The sequence below is a fragment of the Leucopleurus acutus genome, assembly GCF_964270905.1.
Source record: "Leucopleurus acutus genome assembly, chromosome: 9".
NCBI classification, from domain to species: Eukaryota; Metazoa; Chordata; class Mammalia; order Artiodactyla; family Delphinidae; genus Leucopleurus; species Leucopleurus acutus.
Window position 1 is genome coordinate 31,006,454 of NC_139144.1, and position 23,730 is coordinate 31,030,183.

Genomic DNA, 23,730 nt, shown 5'->3' on the forward strand with positions numbered 1-23,730 from the left:
GATTCCAATGACATCCCAGAGCAATTAGTTGTATTGATCTGAGTCTTTTTCAGATACTTATTATTATTATTATTATTTCAGGAAGTTCAATGGGGTATCACCAAAAAAGAGGCCCTTTAGTCACATATTCTGGGATTGAATTCCATGGCTTTTCCCGAACAAGTTGTTGAAATGTGTTTTTTGTGTGCTATGATTCACAAACTAAAAACGGGGGGGGGGGAGAAGCAAGTTTAAACTTTTCAACAACTGCCACGGTAGAGCACAAATTCAACAAAAAGCAGTTAAGTGTAAAGCACAGAGTCAGGAAATTGTTAAATAATTATAAATATGAGATAACAGTAAAAAAAATGACATCAGCATGTATAAAAGCTTCAATAAGAAAGGTGAAATGACAGGACTTTTGGTCCAACAGTAAGCAAGACAGCTTATTACTAAAAAAGAATAAAACTCAGATTTAAAAAAAATATGCAACGATTTGTAACACAGGGAATAGAAAGAATAATATGTGATTTTTATATATAGAAAGTATATACATAAAGTGAGGGAAAGCATTGAAAACACACACACAGACACACACACAAACACACACACACGTAGAAAGGGAAATGGCAGCCCATATCGACATTTCTAGAACACATCTAAGTCTCAGCTTCTAGGAATTTGAGGGGATGTAGAAGCCTCCTAGGTATATTTTTAATTTTCAAAATAGCAATGATAAGTGTATTATACATATAACATTTGATAGGAAATAATCTTTAACATACTTAATGTAGTAGATGTCCTTGGGATTCAAAGAGGAGAAACAAGAATGCATAGTCATTGAGCCATTTTGGCAAGAATTTTGAAAGCACAATCACCATGTAGAACTGAAGACATCTGGCACAGAGGATGGATCTTGTCAATATCAATAAAATAGCAAAGACTGAAGTAGAAAAAAAGTGTGCCTTCTCTTTTAATATTTAAGATTGATTTATAAGACATGACTGATACATAGCTTTCTTTGCATGAGAACCTCCCACAATGGTGATCTGAAAATTTTTATTAATCCAAGTATACATTTTATTTTGAAAAATAAGTAATTATGAGAACTAATTCAAAATACATGTTTATTATAATGAGAACTACTATATTTAGTATCAACAGAAAAAAAAAAAGGTAAAATAGTTTCACCTTGAACTAGGAGAATAAATTGAATGACATTAACCTTTCTGACCAGAGAATGGTTCACCTTTTATACAGTTTCTCACCATGGTTAATCTATATGCTTTCAAATACAAGTTTTAAAAATAGACTTTATTTTTCAGAACAGTTTTAGATTTACAAAAACATTGAGAAGATAGTACAGAGAGTTCCCCGAGAACCCACATCCAGTTTCCCCTATTATTTTTACATCTTACATTAGTATGGACATTTGTTACAATGAATAAACCAATATTGACTTTTTATTATTAACTAAACTCCATAATTTATTCTGATTTCACTAGTGTTTATCTAATGTCCTTTTTGTTTTCACGGATCCCATCCAGGACACCACATTACATTTAGTTCGTGTCTCTCTGGCTTCTTCTTGCTTCCAATAGTTTCTCAGGCTCACTTTGGTTTTGATGATCTTGATAGGTTTGAGGAGTACTGGTCAAGCATATTGTAGACTGTCCCTCTACTGGAATCTGTCTGATGTTTTTCACATGGTTTTATGGGGGTTATAGGTTTTTGGGAGAGAGACTGAGAGGGACAGTGTTCTTTTCATCCCTCATATCAAGGGCACATATTATCAACATGCTTTAGGACTACTGAGGTTGACCATGATCACCTGGCTGAGACAGTCTCTGCTAGGTTTATTCACTGTAAAGTATTCTCTCCCTCCTTACCATCCTGAGTACTCTTTAGAGGAGGTGACCATGCTCAACTCATTTCAGAAGTAAGGAGTTTTATGTTCCCCTTCCTTGAGGGCAGAGTATCTACATAAATTGTTTGAAATTCTACTGGATGGGAGATTTGTCTCTTCTCCTTCATTTATTAATTTATTCATCATTTACTTATAGCAGCATGGTCTCGTGGATATTTATTTTATACCTTGGGTTATAATCAATAATACTTTTTTTTTTTTGCTCATATTATTCCAGCTTTGGCCATTGGGAGCTTTTTCAATTGGCTCCTATGACCCTTTGACATACCTCTGTCATTGTGCATATGTGGTGTGGTGAGTGTATGTGGGTGTCTGGAACACTTATTTTTTGGCACAAGATGATCCAGGCTCACATACATTTCCTGCCCCAGTCCTAGAATCAGCTATTTCTCTGAGGATCCCTGGTTCCTTTCACTGGAAAATAATGTTAGAAAATGAGATCTAGGCACTAGCTGTCACATACAAAATTTATTTTTAAAATAAATTTCATGTTTAAGCTGAGTTAATATATATATTTGTGTGTAGTACATTTATGGATAAATTCTTACTAGCCCTTACTCTATGCTTATCTGTGTTTACTAGTTGTTCAGCAATGATCATGAATTTTATCTGTAATGAAAATCATTACTATAAAAATAAAAGCTTTAAAAGAATGTACACCCCATTTCAACAAGAAAATGCAAATTAGTCGGTGGGCCAAAAAGTGCCTTCGGTTTTTTAAGTAAAAATAAAAGACACATTTTTCATTTTCACCAAGAACTTTATTGAACAACATATTCACCCTTTTGTTCCACTACCTTCTGCCATTTTCCAGGCAACTTCATAATTCCATCTTCCCAAAACTTTTTATCTTTCTGAGCAAAGAACTGTTTCAGGTCCCTTTTACAGTCTTCCAGGGAATTGAAATTTTTTCCATTAAGAAAATTTTGTAAAGACCTAAATAAATGGAAATCTGAAGGTGCAATGTCTGGTGAATATGGCGGACGAGTCAGAACTTCCCAGCCAAGCTGTAACAGTTTTTGTCCGGTCATAAAAGAAACATGCGGTCTTGCATTCTCCTGATGCAAGATTATGCATTTTCTGTTGACTAATTCTGGATGCTTTTCGTCGAGTGCCGCTTTCAGTTGGTCTAATTGGGAGCAGTACTTGGAATTAATCATTTGGTTTTCCGGAAGGAGCTCACAATAGAGGACTCCCTTCCAATCCCACCATAAACACAACATTGCCTTCTTTGGATGAAGACCAGCCTTTGGTGTAGTTGGTGGTGGTTCATTTCGCTTGTCCCATGATCTCTTCCATTCCACACTGTTGTACAGTATCTATTTTCCATCACCCGTCACAATTTGTTTTAAAAACAGAATGTTTTCATTACGTTTCAGTAGAGAATCGCATGTAAAAATATGGTCAAGAAGGTTTTTTTCGCTCAACTTATGTGGAACCCAGACATCAAAAAGATTCACATAACCAAGCTGGTGCAAATGATTTTCAATGCTTGATTTGGATATTTTGAGCATGTCGGCTATCTCCAGCGTGGTATAACGTTGATTGTTCTCAATTATTGTTTCGATTTGATCACTATTAACTTCAACTGGGCTACCCGACCATGGAGCATTGTCCAGCGAGAAATCTCCACCACGCAACTTCGCAAACCACTTTTGACACGATCAGTCAAAGCTCCTTCTCCATACACTGCACAAATCTTTTTGTGTGTTTCAGTTGCATTTTTACCTTTCTTGAAATGGTAAAGAATAATATGCCAAAAATGTTGCTTTTCTTCTTCCGTCTTCAATATTAAAATGGCTATGCAAAATTCACCAATTTTGATAAGTCTTTTTCTAAATGCACGCTGATATCACATCTGTCATATACAATCTAACAAAATTGTTTTGAATGAAGTTAAAGACAACTAAGTGCTACTAGAGTCATCTTATGGAAAAAAACGAACAAACCTTTTGGCCTACCCAATGATATCAACTTCTACTGACCTCGTATTTAGTATTACAAGTAAACTGAGAATTCTGAGAGTTCCAAATAGTTATCTTTGAAATGAAGTGTTATATTTCAAAATTGAAAGTGTTCCTCCAAGTAAAAATGGTGTTCATTTTTTACCTTAGAAAACACTTCTTTCTTTCGTAGAACAACCATTTCAGATGTAAAAAAACAAAGATTTATCTGAAAGCAACAACAGCAAATACCAAAACACAAGAAATGCCTGAATGTCCTATGTATGGACTGCTCTTTATGAGAAGGATAAAAAACAAAAAAAGGAGGAGTAAAAGCCTAACACTGATTTTATACATTCCATCAAAAAAAAAAAAAAAAGCCAACAGATTAGTTAGACATAACTTGAGATTATGACATCATGAGGCATGGCTTCAGCGGTCAATATAACATGTTTTTAAAAAGGCTTCTATGGGACTATGTAAGCAACTTAAGAGGGTACTTTTCTGTGAACATTGTTTTTAAGCAGTTCATACATGCTGATATTAAATGCATAAACTATACTGCTTCTCTGTCTCTTCACTAACGTAAATCCAGACAACATCTCTACTGAGCAATTTTATTAGTCTAATTTCTGCTAATATAATGTGCTTGAAACTCTATATATTTAACTCAGTAGGTACCAGCTATATAGGCTCATTTCAGGACCAAATATAACAATATAATCCTTAAAAGCAGTTTAAGATATACAAAAGACCAAGTAAAATGCATAATTAGTATAGGAAAAATAAATTGGACATTTATCTGATGGTAGATTAATAATGTCACATCTATATATCTATACAATTTTATTTATTTTCTATGAAAGTAATAATACTGTATTTCTTTTAAGATGCTCAATAATCTAGACTGTTTGCTTTTTTTATTCGAGTTTGTTCTTTGTAGTTATAGTCCCATTTAATAATGCTTGATTCTATTTAATTAGAAAAATACAGCGAATGTTCCCATTTTTCCTGTGATTTTCTAGTAGAACATACTTAAAAACATAAAATGTTGCAGTTATATTGTTAAATGCCCTATAGAAGAAACAAGGGACATTAAGTATGTCATTTCTAATCTCTGAAGCAGAAGACACCATATGTTTAAAAGGATACCAGATTCAGAGAGACACAAACTCTTCTGTGAACACTTGGTAACTTAATTCTATTTATTTTATACATTTTTATGGGAGGGTAATATTTGTGGCTTATTGAGTATGGCAAAAGAATGAGCAAACTGTCAAAATTTACCAGCAAAAGATTAGCAGGCTAGTTAAAGATATCCTGGTTCATGACTATTAGAAATTATTAAATATCATCATTAACATGGAAATAAATGATCAAATATTAATGATGATAGATTAAAAGTCACCAAAATCATTTAAAATCTAAACAGTATATCTTATTACATATTGCAACTTTTTCAAGCTCTTAACTATCTGTCTTTAATAATTTATATTTGTGAATGTCTAATAATTTAAGTACACCTCATTATTATTACTTAAATTTCAAAATAATTTCAAGTTTCTTCTCAGTGTATTTCTTGTTTGCAGAGAATTTAATTTAGCTTTACGCTTCTTTCTAATTATTATTTAGGTACTTAAAGTTAAGGTGAAATAATGCAGACACAGATGATGCAGATTCTCATTTCTTAATTTAGATCCTTCTAAAAAATACAAGAAATTCAAAAATAAAATGTAACTTTTTGTAATATGCCTCTTTTTACTATGTATTCTTATAAACCCTATTTCACATGATCATTATATTGCTCTATGTTATGCATCATGATAAAACAGCTTCTCAACATTTTTTTCTATGAAAGGGTAAAAAACTCATATAAAAGAAAAAACTCTCCTTTCTAAAATCTCAGAGAATGTAAAGTATAAAACCAAAGGTCTTTAAGCTGATCTTTGATAGGCAACAAAGAGATTCAAAATCACTCTCTTGGGCTTCCCTGGTGGCGCAGTGGTTGAGAGTCCGCCTGCCGATGCAGGGAACGCGGGCTCGTGCCCCGGTCCGGGAAGATCCCACATGCCGTGGAGCGGCTGGGCCCGTGAGCCATGGCCGCTGAGCCTGAGCGTCCGGAGCCTGTGCTCCGCAACGGTAGAGGCCACAACAGTGAGAGGCCCGCGTACCGCAAAGAAAAAAAAAAATCACTCTCTTAACTGCTCGGTAAGTAATTATACCTCAATATTTGTTAGGTATCTAAATATGTTTAGCATTGCACTAACCTGAAGGTGTAAAAAGTTAGAGAAAACAAGTCCTTCCTTCAAGGCTCTTACGATCCGGTTAGGAATCATAAACAACAACATAAGAAAGCAAATGACTGAAAACTTAGAACTTGAAAGGCAGGATGAAGATATAAAAATAGAAAGGAATTTTGGCCAAGATTTCCTAGAGTAAGAAAGTATTTTTTAACTAAGTTTTGAGGTAGCAAGTTATGTGATTAACAAGTGTTGCCCATGGTCAGTCATTGTTATTGTTGTTATTACTACTTATTTCACAAATGCAAATGTTTCTTTTTCCTTTAAGGACTATGTTATTGAGTCGAAATATTTACTACTTTACCTAGGTTATCTATATAGCTCCAGGTATATACAGAAAGAATAACTTTTCGAACAGAGCTATGGTTACTCATGTTTATTAAATAAATCATTTATTAATTGATAAGAATGTTCCCCAAAGAACATTTGTCATCAAAGCATTACATCTCCCAGACAGAACAGTAAAGTTCAGTCACGTTTTTTTCTAAAATAATGAAGCTATAACAAACAATCTGAAGACATACTAATATTCATTAAATCAGCACCAACTGGAATGTTTTCCCCTTGAGACTGAGAAGTTGATATTCTTAATACCTGATAAAAATGGGGATGACTTCACCCAGTACTCTGTCTAAGCAGAAAACAAACACTGGCCCACAGAGATACCTACCAATTCCAGAGGACACCTTCAGAGACACTTTCAGGTCTGTGATAAACCTTTTGATAGTTAACAAATACCCATCCAATGGAACGAGAACACAGTATGAGGAATAAGAACTGAGCACCACAAAACATCCTGTCTTAATTTAACTCCAACCCCAAACAACATATTTCCTAGCTTTGGAAAAGAAAAGATGTGAGAGTAATTCAGCTTGGTGACTCAAGTTCAAACCTATATTTGATCTGTTACCCTGTCACTGGAAACAGTACATGTGCTTCCTCTGCCTTTGTAATTGTTTATATTCCTGACCTTCCCTGACACCAAAAATAATTCACACTCCCACCCTTACCAGCCCTTCCCCACACACATACACACACACAAAAGAGATTAAAAATACAGTTTAACTTTGTGCATTCTTCCCATGCAAAATGATAAAGCAAATTCATTAACTAAGATGTAACTATAAAGGCAAATTCTGCAAAAAGGCAAAAGATACATAATTATTTCTTTACCTTTTACCCTTAGTTTCTGCTAGTGTTGGTTATAGTTTCCTAATAATTCCAAAACACTTTGCACTGCCAGACATTTTTTCCTTGACCTCACCTCTCAGAGAGTCAGCAGGAGGGGTAACAGGAGTCAAATTATTACTCCTCCCAAGTGAATGGGCCACAAACTCTTACAAAGGTGAAATAGTGGTGCCAAAATATGAAGTAACTTTGTAGTTATTCAGGTCATGAAGGCAGTAAGTAGACTAAGGAAAACTTCGTTAATCTCAGGAAATTTTCTCAACGCAGCCATGGAGTTACTATTTGAAAAATGTTTCTTTTGTTTTCATTTTTCCTTTATAAACATTATTAAAGCCACTAATAATTCCTATAGGTACAAGAAGACCTTTATAAATATAGATTACTAATATCATGTACATAAGATCCTTGACCTACAGACTTCATGTGACCCATACCCATCCTCAACCCTGGCTCCCATTTAAATTCTCGGGGTTCTTACCCTGTAAATTATAATATACAGATAATGCATCAACTGATCTTAGAAAGGTCCTCCCTTTAAGTGGGGTCATGGAAAGCTGCCTGAAGCCCTTAAAAGGTGACCTGAATCCAGGTAAAACAGTTCCAGTCTCAGCTCTGCCCCCTTACTAGCTTATATTTGAACGCATCAGCTAACACACCTTTACATCTCATTATTCTCACCTCTAAAATGAGAATAATTGCTTTGTCTACTCCCGTAACCACCGATACCACTTTTAAGAACTATGATTTTTCTTAAAATTGCAAAAGCCAAAATGGGACAGCACACAGTTCTAACTCTCTGTGTGTCTCTGCTTTTTTTTTTTAATCTAAAAAACAAACAAACAAAATAATGAAACTTCATATCGTGTTGCTGAGAATATTAATCGTGATAATGTACAAAGTACCTAGGATGCAAGAAGTACTTGATAAATGTCCCTTCCCTTTTCCACCAATTTTTCATTTCATAATGGGCAAATTCCATTTGAAATGTTGGCAGTCCAAATCAGTACCATTTTACTGTCTCTCAGCTTCCTCTTGACGCTATTCATATCTCTTCCCACATCACCTTCCTGTATTTCCTGGCCTTTTCTCTTTCAAAGGCCAAGGCCTTTTCCCATCTTCCTGACCTGAACCATCACTTTGTAGCCTACCAACGATGTCCCTCTGGCCAGCTTTAGCTACTCGGCTGAGCCTCAGTGACTCCGAGGCGGGACAGAGTTAAAGCAACTCCTGTCTGGGGCTGCTCACATCCAACCCAGACCCTTCCTGCTCATCCTCTTGGCTCTCTGGCCTCAGAACAGAGCGAGAAGCGACGGCAACACTGGAGTGATGACATGTGATTCTCTCCCTTCCCCACCCTTCACATTTTTCTTTCCACGTGCTGAACCCGGAAGGCTCTGACCGCTCGTGCCCTGGCGGTTGCCATGGTTACACAACAGCAGCACCAGACCCAGGAGGGGTCTCGTCCCGTCTCCTTTACCTCCCCCTCAACCCTTTCCATCCTTTAGTGAGCACGCCCCACCCCGCGCCCCCGCAAGGGAGGAGAACCTTTTCGGCTAAATTTGAGACTTTCAGTTCCCGCCCCCTCTTTTTCTCTTGCAGACACCACTGACAAGCTAAGGGAGGATGGGAGGGGCTTTGGTGGGGAAAGAAGAGCTCTCGTAGAGACATTTGCCTTTCATTACGGCTTCGCTCGGGGCTAAACGGCGAAAAGTTCGCCTATTTAACTCCAATCTCCGTAACTCGGAATTGGGGACCTCAGCGGCCCCAGGCGCTGGCTGCGCAGCTCCCGTCCAGTCCCCTCGAGTCCAGCCTGGTGGCGGGAGCGCGGCGCCTCCTCCTCCTGTCAAGTACCCCCCGCGCGCTGGGACGGAAGCAAAGCAACTCAGTCCACGAGGTTGAACTCAAGTCGTGAGGGAAGGAAAATGAGCCGGTGCCGAAAACGGCCCGGGCGCTGCCAGGGCGGCCCATTAACGCGTCAACTCCAGGCGCGTGATGAGGGAGCAGGGGGGAAACACCGGCGGGGTTAAATCCACCCGGTTAAATTCCCAGCAGGAGTCAAATCCGGGCCTTTTCGGAGCGAGCCAAGCCGAGGGTACGGAGGGATGCCCGGCCCCCACAAGAGTACGTTTTGCAGGAGCCGCCTTTCCCAGTCAGCCAGCTCTGAGGCTGGTGTCTGCTTCCAACTTTGCCCTCAGAGTCTGGGAGAATGCACGCTCCCGTCAGACGGAGCGTCGCGGTTCCCTCACAGGGAAAAAGGCGTTGCCCATCCCTCCCCAAAAGCACCACAACACAAACAGCCGCCACGGTCTCCCCGTCCCCTCCCCCCAGCCCGTCGGGAAAAGGAGCGAGTGAGGGCGCAGACGCCCTTGGTCAAATCCTCGCCAGACTGTCCTCACCGACGCGTCTGCGAATGAACCTGCAGCCAGAGGAGCCACGGGGCACGTTCAGACGCGCTCGCGGCCGCCGGGGCCCTGGAGGGGGCGAGAGAGAGAGCGAAGTTCCCGGGCGCGTCTCGGGAGGAAAACTTTACGCGGCGCGGAAAGCTCGGGCTGAGGAAGCGGCGGCGGCGAGCGGAGACTGCGCCCGCCGCCACGCTGTCCCCGCGCCGCGCGCCCGGACCGTCAGCGCCTCGGCGCCCAGTTCCCCGTCTGGCCCCCCCGCGTGCCCACTCCCGTCAGCTCCGGAGCGCTCTTTCCGCCCCAGAACGTTGCCTTATCTCCCGGCCGCTCGGCATTCTCACTTCGGACCCACGACCACCCCCAAAATCCAGTCACCCCTACTGGCCACCGCGGTCCTCCCACCGGAGCAGCAGGTGACCCGAAACCAGCCTTACCTGCCGCGAACTCTTCTCGCCCTCTCTCTGTGCCCGCTGTCTTTTCCGGGAGAGAGGAAGGGGATGCAGGCGGTGGGCGTGCGAGGCGGCGACCCGGGACACCGGCGCGACCTCCTCTGAGCGGCAGCCCTGGCTGAGCCGCGGAGCCGCCGGCGGCCCTGACGGAGCGTGGAGGCTGCGGCCGCAGAGGCCAGGCCGGGAGGCAGGGGGCGCTGCTGCCCCCCGAGCGTCCTGCCGGGAGCGGCGCGGAGCCAGGCACCAGCTGGAGCTGTGGGGAGGCGAGGGTGGCGAGGAAAGGCACGCTCGGAGCGGGAGGGCGGCTTTTAAGTTTGTGGTGTGACCGCAGCAGCTGTCCCGGGAGAGACTCAGTCTTTCTAAAAAGGGGATGCTCAGAACGCCGGGGATTACCTCTCCCCTTCCGATCTCCTCCCCCAGCCCTCGGCCCCCCTCCCCTGTGCGCACGCCAGTCCTCCCCAGCGTGCAAAAGTCCATCCCAGTCGGCGCGCGGGCTGTCAGCAGCGTGGATTAAATGTAGCTCCGGCCGCGCTGGGGGATGTTTTTCCGGACAGGGCACTCTGTATGTAAAGGAATTTCTGACGTTTGAGCCCGCGCCCGGGTGGCTTTGGGGCCTGTTTATTCTATACCATAACGTCTCCAAGGACTCCCTGCCGAAAAAACAGGACAAACACTGTCTCAAAAACTCTAAGCCTCAAAAAGAGGAGCTGTGTTCCAGTATGTAAAACCCCGATCCACTGTTACTGGCCTCGAAAGAGCAGGTGTTGAGGATGAGCGACAGAGATCAGCCCTCCACTATGGGGCTGGCACCGAGGAAGGACCAAGCAGGAGACCAACAGAAAACAAACACACACACACACACACACAAAATGTAAGTCTTTTTTCCTCTCTACCTCATACCAGGCCAGCAGGGTTGCGTCACTTATTCCTGTGTTAGATTTCCTTGTAGATTTGTACACACCTTGGTCACGCAATAGAAAACTTGGAAGTGTATGGGGACCAGGGTGGATCCACATTTTGTGGAGCCTGGAACTCTCACTATTTGGAGGTGGGATCCTCTTGAAAAAACTAATACAGAAATAGCTTAATTCTACAGATTTTAGAAAAACATATGACATGAATTCATTGTCTGGCTGACCACAGGGACATGGAAAGGGCCTCTGCAAGGGATGAGTCCTGAACTGGGGCCTTATTGGCTACATTGTAAATCCTTGTATGATTGGAACTCTAGGTCTGTGGTCACACACCTTGCACTTATTAGTCCCAAACATAAAACTAACTTGGGGTGGAGCCATAGAAAAAAGCAGCCATGGGGTCCTGCATTTGTCAGGTTGACTTAAGAGCACAGCTCGTAAGGTCCCAGAGTTCCCTTGGCAAACGACCAGGGGGGTTTCGATTTGGGGGCAGCGAGCAGACAGTGGCAACAATGGAAGAACTGGTCTGGGGGAGGAGACTCTTCATTCAGCCTTCCCTCTGCAGCAGAGAGCTGAGGGCCACCAAAGCTAAATGAGTCATTTTAAGTTACAGATGGCTGGTGGCAGAGCCAGCTCAGGAGGGACTCAAGTTTCCTAACTCTGACCAACTTTCTTTCCTGTGTCTCATACTGCCCCATCACTGTAACCTTGGTTTTGACTGTCAACCAACCAACCCCATAATTTTCCTCTTTGGATACAGGACAATTTAAAGCCCTACAGACTATTCCAATCTATAGCCACATTTTTTCTGAATGCTTTATATTCAGTGTTATACCACTCATTTTATAATTAACCACACACTTGATGTGTTTGTTGCATTTAAAACTATTTTTATATTATTTTTATTTGTTTATGCCATTGCCTCCAGTCCAAATGGCAATCTCATTGTGAGGACAAAATACCTCTTTTGTCTCCCAAAGCATAGCTTAGGGTTTTGCACATGGTGCGTTCATGATAAGTACTTTTAGATTTTTACTCTGTTTATTAATTTTCTAATAATTTTGTCAGTTTATTGGCCAGAATATTGTATTTAATTAGAGTTGTGGTTAACTCTGGATTTCCCCTTTTTTCCTTCCTGTCTAAAATCCTAGCTTAATATACTCAAGGCAAATGACATCTCCCTTTTGCTACTGTCTCAGCCTTTTCCACAAAGCCCCTGCAGGATTAATCACTCCCTCATGTTTTTCCAAAGCACTTTGATTTCACTACTAAATAAGTCCCTTTCATGTTATATCATAATAAATTACGCATTTGTCTGCATCCCATACAGGCGTATTGCCTGTTTTGTGTTCTTGTTTCCCCAGCTCCTAAAACAGTGCCTATGAATTTGTATTGAACTGATTTGGTTTGAAGTACCCTGACTTCAAATTTAGACTGTATTTACTAGGGCATCCTGAACATACCATGAGAAGAACATCTGGAAACTGGGTTCTGTGCTTTCTTTCCTTTTAATTACTCTGAGCACGCAGCAGGCAGAGTCAACCACACAGCTCAGTTGTGATGAATGGCCTCAGCTGTGTCCAGGGCTTTGTAATCCTCATGATACTTCTCTGAGTGTCTTGCATATGATGGGTGTTTAACAAATATTTGGGGGTTAAATGAATTAATGAAAACAGTGGATGTGATAACAATAATTAGTCACTGAATTATTTCTGAAATTTCTGCTAACTCTACAGGATCCCACCAGTATGGTTTTATAACCCTTTTTAAGAGTTTGAAATTTACTGTTACCAAAAGCAATTTGGTAATCTGTCCTATAGTGTTGCTTAATACACTATCTGAATCCTTGAAATAACACCCAGTAGGAAAGGTCTATTTTACTTTAAGTTTTGTTAAAATGTAATGTGTATTATACAGTTTAGCTTATCTTCAAGGGTGACTATTCAAGATTCAGTAAATAATCCTTAATTACACTGAAAGAGATGTGTGTATCATCAGTTAGAACTACCTAATTGTTGCTGCTATGCCTGTTCTGGTCTGAGGGGTAAAAAAGAAAGAAAAAGGAAACACAAACTACTTTCCAGGTGCTTGGAAACATTGTTGAATGAGTAAACTTGTCTTGAGGGTCCAGGTTCTTCCTCTGTGGCATACCACCCCTCACTCATCTTCATTTAGGGCTCACAGATTGAGTGTAAGTCATTCTTACTGTATGGTAGTAGATTTATGTTAGATAATATGAAATACACTGTTTCTCAAAGTATTACATTGTTATACTGAGTGAAGCCAAGGAATAAATTTCTGATTGTAGAATTTCAGGAATCATCAATCTATGTTGGGAGCCATAAAGGAATGTAGCAGGGATGGGAAAGAGTAGAATAGTTATATTCTAGGCTTTTCCAATTCCACATATAGCTACCTCTGCCCAGAAGACAGGAGAAAGATAATTACTGGGTTCAGAATTTAAATCTAGCAGGATCTCAGAGGATTTGACTACACTTTCTGCAGAAGGTGCTTTTCTGTGCAGTCTTCCATTCACAAAGCATATGGAAATTTGGTGAATTTAAAAGGAAAAAAAAAAAAGACAGATAAAAGAGATCACAAAGTTCTGTGCACAGAGACAAGAAAATGGAGATGAAACCCAAGCCATTTAGTGTTCACTTCTATAAAACTAATCATACCTTGGTCAGACATAAAACCTCTCTGCCTTATAATAAATACTACCTTATGAATGTTTTCTCACATATTAACATAACAGTACAAACAGATAAAAATGTTGTTATACTCATATGACAAAACTGGGATATATGTTAGTTTATGTCTGATTGAAACAAGTGATGGCATGAGTTGAAAGCAGCCTACCCACCTCCTACTTGTCTATCAGATATTTTCCCCTTATAAACTGCAGATTTTTTTTCCCCATCTGATTCATTTGATCATGACAATTCACTCATCACTTGATCACTAGCTAGTTACATATTAAGATAGTTATATCATGTTTAGTAGTGGAAAAGAACACTCCTGACTTTTGTCTTTAATGCAGTATTAATTATACATGCATAGAACTCTCAGAAGTAAATGGATCCCTGTTTCTCATCATCAAATAAAGACAGAAGATAGTTTAGGTTAGTTAATCGGAATGTGAAATTGTAATGTCTTTGTGTTTTAAACTCTTATAACATCATAAATAATCATAAACTTTCAGAGTTAGGAGAGACCTCAAAGCCCTTCTGGCCCTCATGTTATACATGAGGAAAAGAAGGCCAAGAAGGTGGAGTGATCACCTAGCTCCTTCTGACTCCTGCCTCAATGCCCTCTGCAAAATAGCACCCTGCTATAGAGCCTTTTCTTGAAAAAGAAAAAAGAAAAAGAAAAAAAAAATCAGCTATTTTTCAAAACCTTTCCAAGACAGAATCTTAAGGTTATATTTACTTAGCTGGGTTGGGGTGTGGTGAATAATTACATTCAGCAGGAATGCACTTCAAAATAAAAATAAAAACATAGCCCAACCCCTTTGGCCCAAGTCCTGAGACCTCAGAAGAGAGCACCTCCTTGACTATGAACATTCACTAGAGGCTGGAAAGGCTTTTTGTATCTGATATAGGACTCCACAGAGTTATTGCAGAATGGGGGAGTTTAAAATCAAATAAATGACTCTGTTTCTTATTTTTAACAATGTTCTTATAGCAACAAACCATCCCCAAGGAAAGATTTTAAGGAAAAGTAAACAACTTTTCTATATATCATATAAGAGAAAAATCTTTAAATTTGCTTTTCTTAATACCTCGTACCACCACGCCACCCTTAGAACATGCTTTAGACACAGTGTATTCTTCTAAGAAAATGGGAGAGGAGGAGGGATTCCTATGGTACCTAATTGAGGCAAGCCTTATTTATTTAAGGGTGATGAAACCAAGAAAAATATGCCCTCTTGTGGCTTACTTGTTCTAGTTCACAACTAATCAACGGTGCTCCATTATTTCCTGAAACTCAAACATACCTATATTCCAAGTGGAATTAAACTATTCCTTTGTGCAGTAACTAGAGAGAACAGGTCTGTGCAGACAGCAGGAAGGCATTCCAAGACTTCTGCTTTGTTCAAGGTCATAAGCAGCAGCTTAGCCACAATGAAATCAGTATCCCTCAAAACGGGGGAAGATTTTCCAAAATAACCCACAGATTCTTACAGATATTATAAAAATACCTTCCAAATAAATGCATTAGATAGAATTTCTTTCCTAAATAGTGAGGTTTATGTTGGACAAACTTAAACCATCAGTTTCCACAAATAGGAGAAAATTCATGATTTCCTTTCCTACTGTATTTATACCTCTAAGATTTCTTTAGCTGTGGGATGATGCCTATTTTTCCATTAAAAAAGCAAAATGTGTAATAAAGCAGTTAAGAGAATCCTGATTTTCATTCTCTTCATATTTTTTCTCTCCTTTCCTCTTGTTTCTTCAGAAATAAAAATATCACAAATGTGTTACATCCTATGATTTACAGGTATAATTAATTTCACTACCAAAAAAAAAAAAAATGCCCACCACGTTGTCCTAAAACAGCAGAGTGGAGATGGGCTTAATGGGAAATGACCTCTGCTGATCAAGAGAGTGACTTTCATGTAACTGTCATTTAAATAACTTAGTAACTAAGTGAATGTCAAAGGTTTAAAACAGGCCAGAATGCTAAATCCTTAGTCCAACCCTATAATAATAATATTAATAATTATGATTAACACTGTTATTATTTTATATACAAAAAATGACTTAAATCACACATTTTCCATTTGACTGGATCTGCTTGTGTATTAAGTAGGCTGGTGGGCCGTTTCCTAATCTGCAGGCTTACTTTAGCAAGTTGCTGCTGAAATAGACTGAATTGTATCTCACTTACCAGAAGGAATAAATACAGCTTTCCAAAATGCCCAGTTTAACATGGAGCTATTGTTTTTCTAAATTACAAGCTTAAAACAGAATCCTGTAGCTTTAAGTTTATCTAGTTCAATGATCATTCTGACCTTTGAAGCACAGATCTACTTTATTGGAATTGTCATTTGCAAGGAAAATTCATTCATAAAATAGTTGAAGGTTTTAAATTTTGTCTATTTAGTGAATAATAATGAACCACTATAATATTATTAACAAATCGCATTCTCTTTATACTTGACATTTCAGTAAAATTATCTTTCCCTATGTCAAGCAAAGTTTTACTTTCCAAAGTTTATTCATGCGTTTGCCAAAAGAGTCTATCAATACATTAAAAGTCTATGATAATATGTGTATTGTAAAAATTATCTCTAATTTTACTATATTTAAAATTTCCAGTTCTAAGAATGGAGCTAATTTTAAAAGACAAAATCATGACCATTTAAAAATGTATCAAGAAATTAGTATTTCACTAGTTAAGAATAAAAGACAAGTGGTCCACAATAATGAAAGTCATTATTGTAAGTATGATATGATTGATAGCATGTCTAACATTAAAAATGGTGACCTGCAAATATTAGCTATAAAAACATTGTAAACATGACATTAAAATAGTAAGGTATTAGAGAACAGATAAACAAATAAAACAAATTAGAAGTCCAGAAAATAGACTTAGTTTTATAATTATGTATATAATGAGAATTTTGTTTTCTGGCTCCATACTTGAGTGGACAATAAATTCCTTCTTTTCTAAAAATTACTTTTGTTTTGTGGCACTTGAAATACAAAACAAATAGCATACACACATAGACACAATAAAATGGAGCTCACATTGAAGAATATGCCACCCTACCTAAGAATTAGAAAATTACAGCTATCTTTGAAGTTTTCTTTGTGTTCCTCCCTGATTCCATCCCCTTGCTTACCATGCAGAAATGAACAATATTCTAAATTTAGAGCTTATTTTCTCTGTTTTTTTGCTGCACTTATGTATGTGGCTCCAAACAACATATAATATGATGTATTGTTCTTACTTTATATAAATAGTAACAGCTTCCTAAAGATAGCAATTTTCTGTGACTTTCTTTACTTAGCAGTATCTAAGATTCATCTTCCCTATTATGTATGCTGTTGCTTTGTTCATTTTCATTGCTTTGAATTATATTGTGTGAATACATCATGAGTTGTCCATTCTCATATTGATAGCCAGTTGAGTTTTTTCTAGTATTCTACTATTACAAACAATGCTTCATGAACATGCTTGAATATGTCACTTTATTTTTCTGTTTCTCAGGCCCTTTATGAGCCAGTTATGAACACAGAAACCAATCCAAGCATTTAATTGTCAAGCCAAAGGCATTTAAGGTAAGGAACTGGAATATAGGGAAATGGATGAAAAATGTTGGAAGGAGCAGCAAAAGAGAGAAGGAGAGGGTCTGGAAGAATAAAAGGAAAAAAAGAATGATAATCAGAGATTAGATACTAATGTTCCAAAGCTGCAATCTCTTTTGGGCGTGATCTTCTGGTACATATTGGATCTGCTAAGATGTGCTGCCTTGACCAGGACCGGGTTGCTGAAAGGTGTTATCTCTGCAAAGCTGGAGTTAGAAACACTTTGATCCTGTTATTTTTTTCACCTGCAACTACCAGAAACTACCTCAAAAGGACCTGCTTCCTTTTGAGATGCAGAAGCATAAAGCATTTCTGTTTCTCGGCTATTGATCTCCTGCAAATTTTTCTCTTGACTAAATCTAACCAAGGGCCAGATGGCAAAGTAGTATAAAATGGTCTAACGACTTGAGCAGACTTTTCATAAAAGAGGACCAATAACTTCTGTAGCTACGAGGGAAATGCAAATTAAAATCACAATGTGATTCCACTACGTACCTACCAGAATGACCAAAATGAAAGGACAAAAGGCCAATAGTTGCTAAGGATGGAAGGATCAGAACTCTCATACACTGTGGGTGGAAGTGTAAATTTTTACAACCACACTGGAAAACTCTTTAGCATCATCTACCAAACACTAACTGTATGCATACTCTATGACCAGCAATTCTATGCATAGACTGAACCCAAGAAAAATGTGTAAATATGTTAATCAAAGTAAACGTACAATAATATTCATGGCAAAATCATTTGAATTAATGCCTTACATTGGAAACCATGCAAACTATCCTCAACAATAGGATGGATAGTATACTGTGGACAATTCACACAAAGGAAGGCTATACAGCCATAAAAATAAACTACAACCATAGCAGCAATGTACATTAACTTCAGAAAATCAATTATTAGTGAAAGAAGACAGCCACACATAGCATGATTCATAGTTAATCTTTTTTCATGGAGTTAAACAAGTTGATTTTAAGATTCATATAGAAAATAATCATGCAAGATGAGGAGAATTGACTGTTTATGATCTTGACTCTTACAAACCAATAACAAACAACATCATTTTATCGGTTCAGGTTTACTTCTTTGTCTTTCCATAATGTTTTACAGCTTTTCTCATAATGGTTTTGTACATTTCTTTCTTTTTTGTTTTTGTTTTTGTTTTTGGCCTCACGCGCGGCTTGCAGGATCTTAGTTCTCCAACCAGGGATTGAACCCGGGGCAGTGAAAGTGCCAAGTCCTAACCAATGGACTGCCAGGGAACTGCCAAGTATATTCCTTAATGTTACTCCTAAATATTTTATATTATTACTGATATTGTAAATTAAGTTTCCCTTTCATTATATCTTTTAACTGGGTATTGTTAATATATGTAGAAACTATTGCTCTCTACATATTAATTTTATATTTTGCTAATTTTCTGAATTTTCTATTGTTTCCTTAATTTTCATCATGGGTTATCTCAGATTATTCATGAATACTATCATATAATTCTTAATATCTGGTCTACGAAGGTTTGGTGGATATCTGTAATGACGTTTTTCTTCTATAGAAATTTAACCTTTCTATCTCTACTGGGTTAAATATAGGTAAATTGTATTTTCCTAGAATGTTATCTATTTCATTTAGGTTTACAAGTTTACCTGCATAGAGTTGGGCAAATAGTCACTTAGTTTTTAATTTTTTTTATTTCAATGATTTTTACCAGTTATAATTTATTGTTGTGTTTATGCTTTCTTTCTTTTATGTTTTGATTAGGTGGGCTTGTAATTATCTTCATTTTTGTCAAAAAACAACTTTTTCCTTTATTATTAAAACAACTATTTCCTTTATTAGGTGGGCTTGTAATTATCTTCATTTTTTGTCAAAAAACAACTATTTCCTTTATTTCCTTTCCTTTATTAATTGGTTGTACTGTTTTCTATTTTAAAATTCATTAATTTTTGCCATGCATTAATTATTTGCTTCCTGCTGTTTTGTTAGGGTTTCCATTTTTTAACTTTTGCTTTGAGAATTTAATTAAATTATTTTCACTCTTTGATTTTTATTAATATAAATACATAAAGCTATACATTTTCTTTTGATTATCACTTTAATTAGAGCCAAGAGTGTCTGATATGCAGTGTTGAATTATCATTATTTTTCAGAAATTCTTCAATTTAATTTCCTATTTCCTCGTTCTCCAATGAATTAATAGAGTTTGTTTTTTTTTAAATTCTAGGATAAAGAGATATTGTTATTGTTGTTCTTGCTTAGTTTTAAATTGTGTTATTTTCTAAAACTATCATATCCATGTAAGATAATGTTGTTTGTAATATTTATACTTTACAGAAATTTGGGGCATTTGAGGGACCAAATATATGGTCAGTTTTCATGACCGTTTTTTGTGCACTTAAGTTGAAGTCACTTTCTCTGTTATTCTATAAATTTTCATATGGTCTATCCTCTACATGATGTTGCTTAATTCTTCTTTAGCCTTAATTTTTTTTTCATCCAGTTGATTTCTGTTGCATTGAGAATGGTAATCGCTTACTTTTAGTGGTTTTCTGTCTATTTCCTCTGCCTTACCTGTAGTTTCTACTTTATAAAGTGAGTTCCTCTGATGTTTGGTCCATAGATAACCATACCATCTCCATCATGTATTGTGGTCTTTAGTATTATAAACTGTCTCCTTTAATTCTTTTTTACCTATTCTACCTTGTTTACCAGGATTACAACCCATGCTTTCTTATTATTTATATTTCCTGATACATTTTTGTGCATCCTTTCACTTTTAGCTTTCTGAATAACATCATTTTAGGTTTATTTCCTTAATTCAGCATGTAGTTGACTTTTACTTTGTAAGTCAGTTTGAAAATGTTTATCTTTTAAGAGGTGGATTAAGTTCATTATATTTAATATGATTAATTTATTTTGACAAAACTCATTTTGTGTGTCGTGCGCTATATATATATAATGTTACATATTTGTAGTTTTTTTCTTTATATTGTCTAGCTTTGTTTTGCCTTTCCTTTTTTTTCTTTTTGATATTTTTATTTTAAATGAGAGAAATTTTCATCAGCTGAAATGTTTTTGATTCTCATCTTCTGCTTTTTTTCACGAAGTTATATATGGATGTTTTTTGCTAATGTCTGTTCCTTCTGAAAGAACAGATTTTCCTAGACCAACAAAAAACAGGTAATTCTCTATGAGGAGTTTGGGTGTGGATTCTTAAATTTCTTAGTTTCTAAATTCTTTTGGTACAATTAAAGGCAGTTTTATTCATAGATGGCTCCTTTTAATTCAGGGGAAGAGAAGGGTTGGTAAGTCTTCTGACTTTGAATTCTCTAGAATGCTTAGTTTCCACCACTTGTTTGTTCTCTCCCACCAGCACCAATGCCCCAAGGAATGTCTCCCTTTATCCCAGAAGCTATGCCTTGCCTTTCTAAAATTGCTAGTTTTGATCCTGCATTTTTAAGTCCTTTCTTTATAATTCCCCAGGAGTCCATGCTGTGACCTCTTCTCAGTATCTAAGTGTAGAACTCTCTCTCTCAGGGGTCCTTTTATGTCCACGCTGTGACCTCTTGTCAGTATCTAAGTGTAGAACTCTCTCTCTCAGGGGTCCTGTTATGTCCACGCTGTGACCTCTTCTCAGTATCTAAGTGTAGAACTCTTTCTCTCAGGGGTCCTTTTATGTCCACACTGTGACCTCTTCTCAATATTTAAGTGTAGAACTCTCTCTCTCAGGGGTCCTTTTATGTCCACGCTGTGACCTCTTCTCAGTATCTAAGTGTAGAACTCTCTCTCTCAGGGGTCCTGTTATGTCCACGCTGTGACCTCTTCTGAGTACCTAAGTATAGAACCCTCTCTCTCAGGGGTCCTTTTATGTTTTCTGCCATTGCTTGGCCCCCACCACCTCCTTGGTTCTGTTCAGTCTCTTCCTCACTCTTGGCCTCCAGACCTGGCCCCACTCATTTTTGGATGTTTGTTTCCTTACTTCTATGTAAATTAAGGATTGTGGTATTTTCTGTCTCCTAGTTAACATCTAGGAATGCGTTAAGGGTGGTTTCATGTGCGTTCCTTCTTGTTCTATATGGGTTTTCTAGAGACTGTGAGGAAAGATTCCAGTGTAGGTGGTTGTCATTATTCTACAGAAACCCAAAAATTTTTCCTTTTTTTCTCAGTATCTAAGTGTAGAACTTAGTGTAGAACCCAAAAATTTTTCCTTTTTTTCATAAAAACAATTACATTATGGTTTTATACCGATTGAAATTATATAGTATAGATAGAAAGAATTAGGAGAGACCTTTGGAATGATATCCTGGCATAGAGGCAAGAGAGAATGAGGTCTATTACCCACGGTAAAAAGTTACTGTTAATAAGAGCAAGGAGAGTTTGTGGTGAAATGAGACAGGGCAGAGTTCTGTATACTGAGAAGCAGGTTAATGGGCAGAAGATTTGTTGTGAGCTTGTGGAAGTTCTCTTCTTATTTTCATTGAAGGTTAGTTGATCTAAAATATTGTGTTAGTTTCTGATGTACAGCAGAGTGTTTCAGTTATATACATATATGAAGAATATATATATTCTTTTTCAGATTCTTTTCCATTATAGGTTATTATAAGGTATTGAATATGGTTACCTATGCTATACAGTAGGACCTTGTTGTCTCTCTATTTTATATATGGTAGTGTATATCTGTTTTTTAAATTAATTTATTGGCTGCATTGGGTCTTCATTGCTGCGCACGGGCTTTCTCTAGTTGCAACAAGTGGGGGCTACTCTTCGTTTCGGTGCGCGGGCTTCTCATTGTAGTGGCTTCTCTTGTTGCAGAGCACAGGTTTAGTTTCTCCACAGCGTGTGGACTCTTCCCAGACCAGGGCTCGAACCCGTGTCCCCGGAAATTGCAGGTGGATTCCTAACCGCTGCGCCATCAGGGAAGCCCTGGCAGTGTATATCTGTTAATCCCAAATTCCTAATTTATCCCTCCTTCCTTTCCCCTTTGGTAACCATAAATTTGTTTTCCATGTCTGTAAGTCTGTTTCTGTTTTGTAAATAAGTTTATTTGTGTAATATTTTTTTAGATTCCACATATAAGCTATATCATGTGATATTTTTCTTTCACTTACTTCACTTAGTGTGATAATCTCTAGGTCTATCTATGTTGCTGGAAAGAAGTTTTCTTATTGCCTCTCTTCTTAGTAATGTAGGACTAAGACCAGTAGCTGAAGTGAAGATTGGAGTGTGTATAATGAGGAGAGAGTGGAAGTATGCAATAGTTACCAAGAAGAGTGGGAGTGTGCTAGTAAGAAAAACAGCATGGTGTACGTTTTAGCCTAATTTATTTTGGAAATATGAATACGTTCATATAACATTTGTTTTCATAGGCTGATTAAATGAACCAAAACTGTAGTTTTGCCTAACACTTTGAAGACAGAAAGGGATATTTCAAAAAAGACTAAAAGAGGGCTTCCCTGGTGGCGCAGTGCTTAAGACTCCATGCTCCCAATGAAGGGGGCCTGGGTTTGATCCCTGGTCAGGGAACTAGATCCCACACACATGCCGCAACTAAGGAGCCCACAAGCCACAACTAAGACCCGGCACAACCAAAAAAATAAATAAAACAAATATTTTTTAAACAAAGACTAAAAAAGTTCTATTGGAGTTCAGAGAAAAGATACAGCCTAAGATTATGTAGAAGAGATTATAAATTAAGCGTATGGATAGACTGTAGTTAAGATAGCTTTTGAGAAAGGTCCTTCCAGGTGGAGCAGAACATAAGCACCTGGAAAGTGCGGGGCTGTAAGTGGGAGAGGCTGCAAAGTGAGGCTGTTTCGTGAGGAAACCATGTGAACAAAGTCCTAATGTGGGAATGTGGGCAGTGTGTTAAGGAGAATATGAAAATGTCCAACTTTCCTGAAATAAGTATCTATAAAACTGGAAAGTAAGAAACGAGAATGAAAACGTAGATATGCAAGATATCAAAGCAGGTTTTGGATGCCCGACTAAGAAAGTTAGGACTTCACAAATTGAACAGGAAAGATACTGGAAAAAAACAAAACAAATCAAACAAACAAATAAAAATCTTTGAACATAGTAATGATATCAGTGCTCCTTACATTGAGAAACCTAGTCTGCCAATAGCATGTGTTAGAAGTGGGAAAAATTAGAAGCCAAAAGTCCTTCTGAAAGATAATTACAATATTCCAGGGTAATAAGGATCTGAAATCAAGGAATGACCCATAGAATCAAGGGAAGAAGGTTCAGGTGTGAGAAATAGGTGAAAATTAGATGCCTTATGTCATCTAGATTAAACAGAAAAGGTAGTTTTAAAA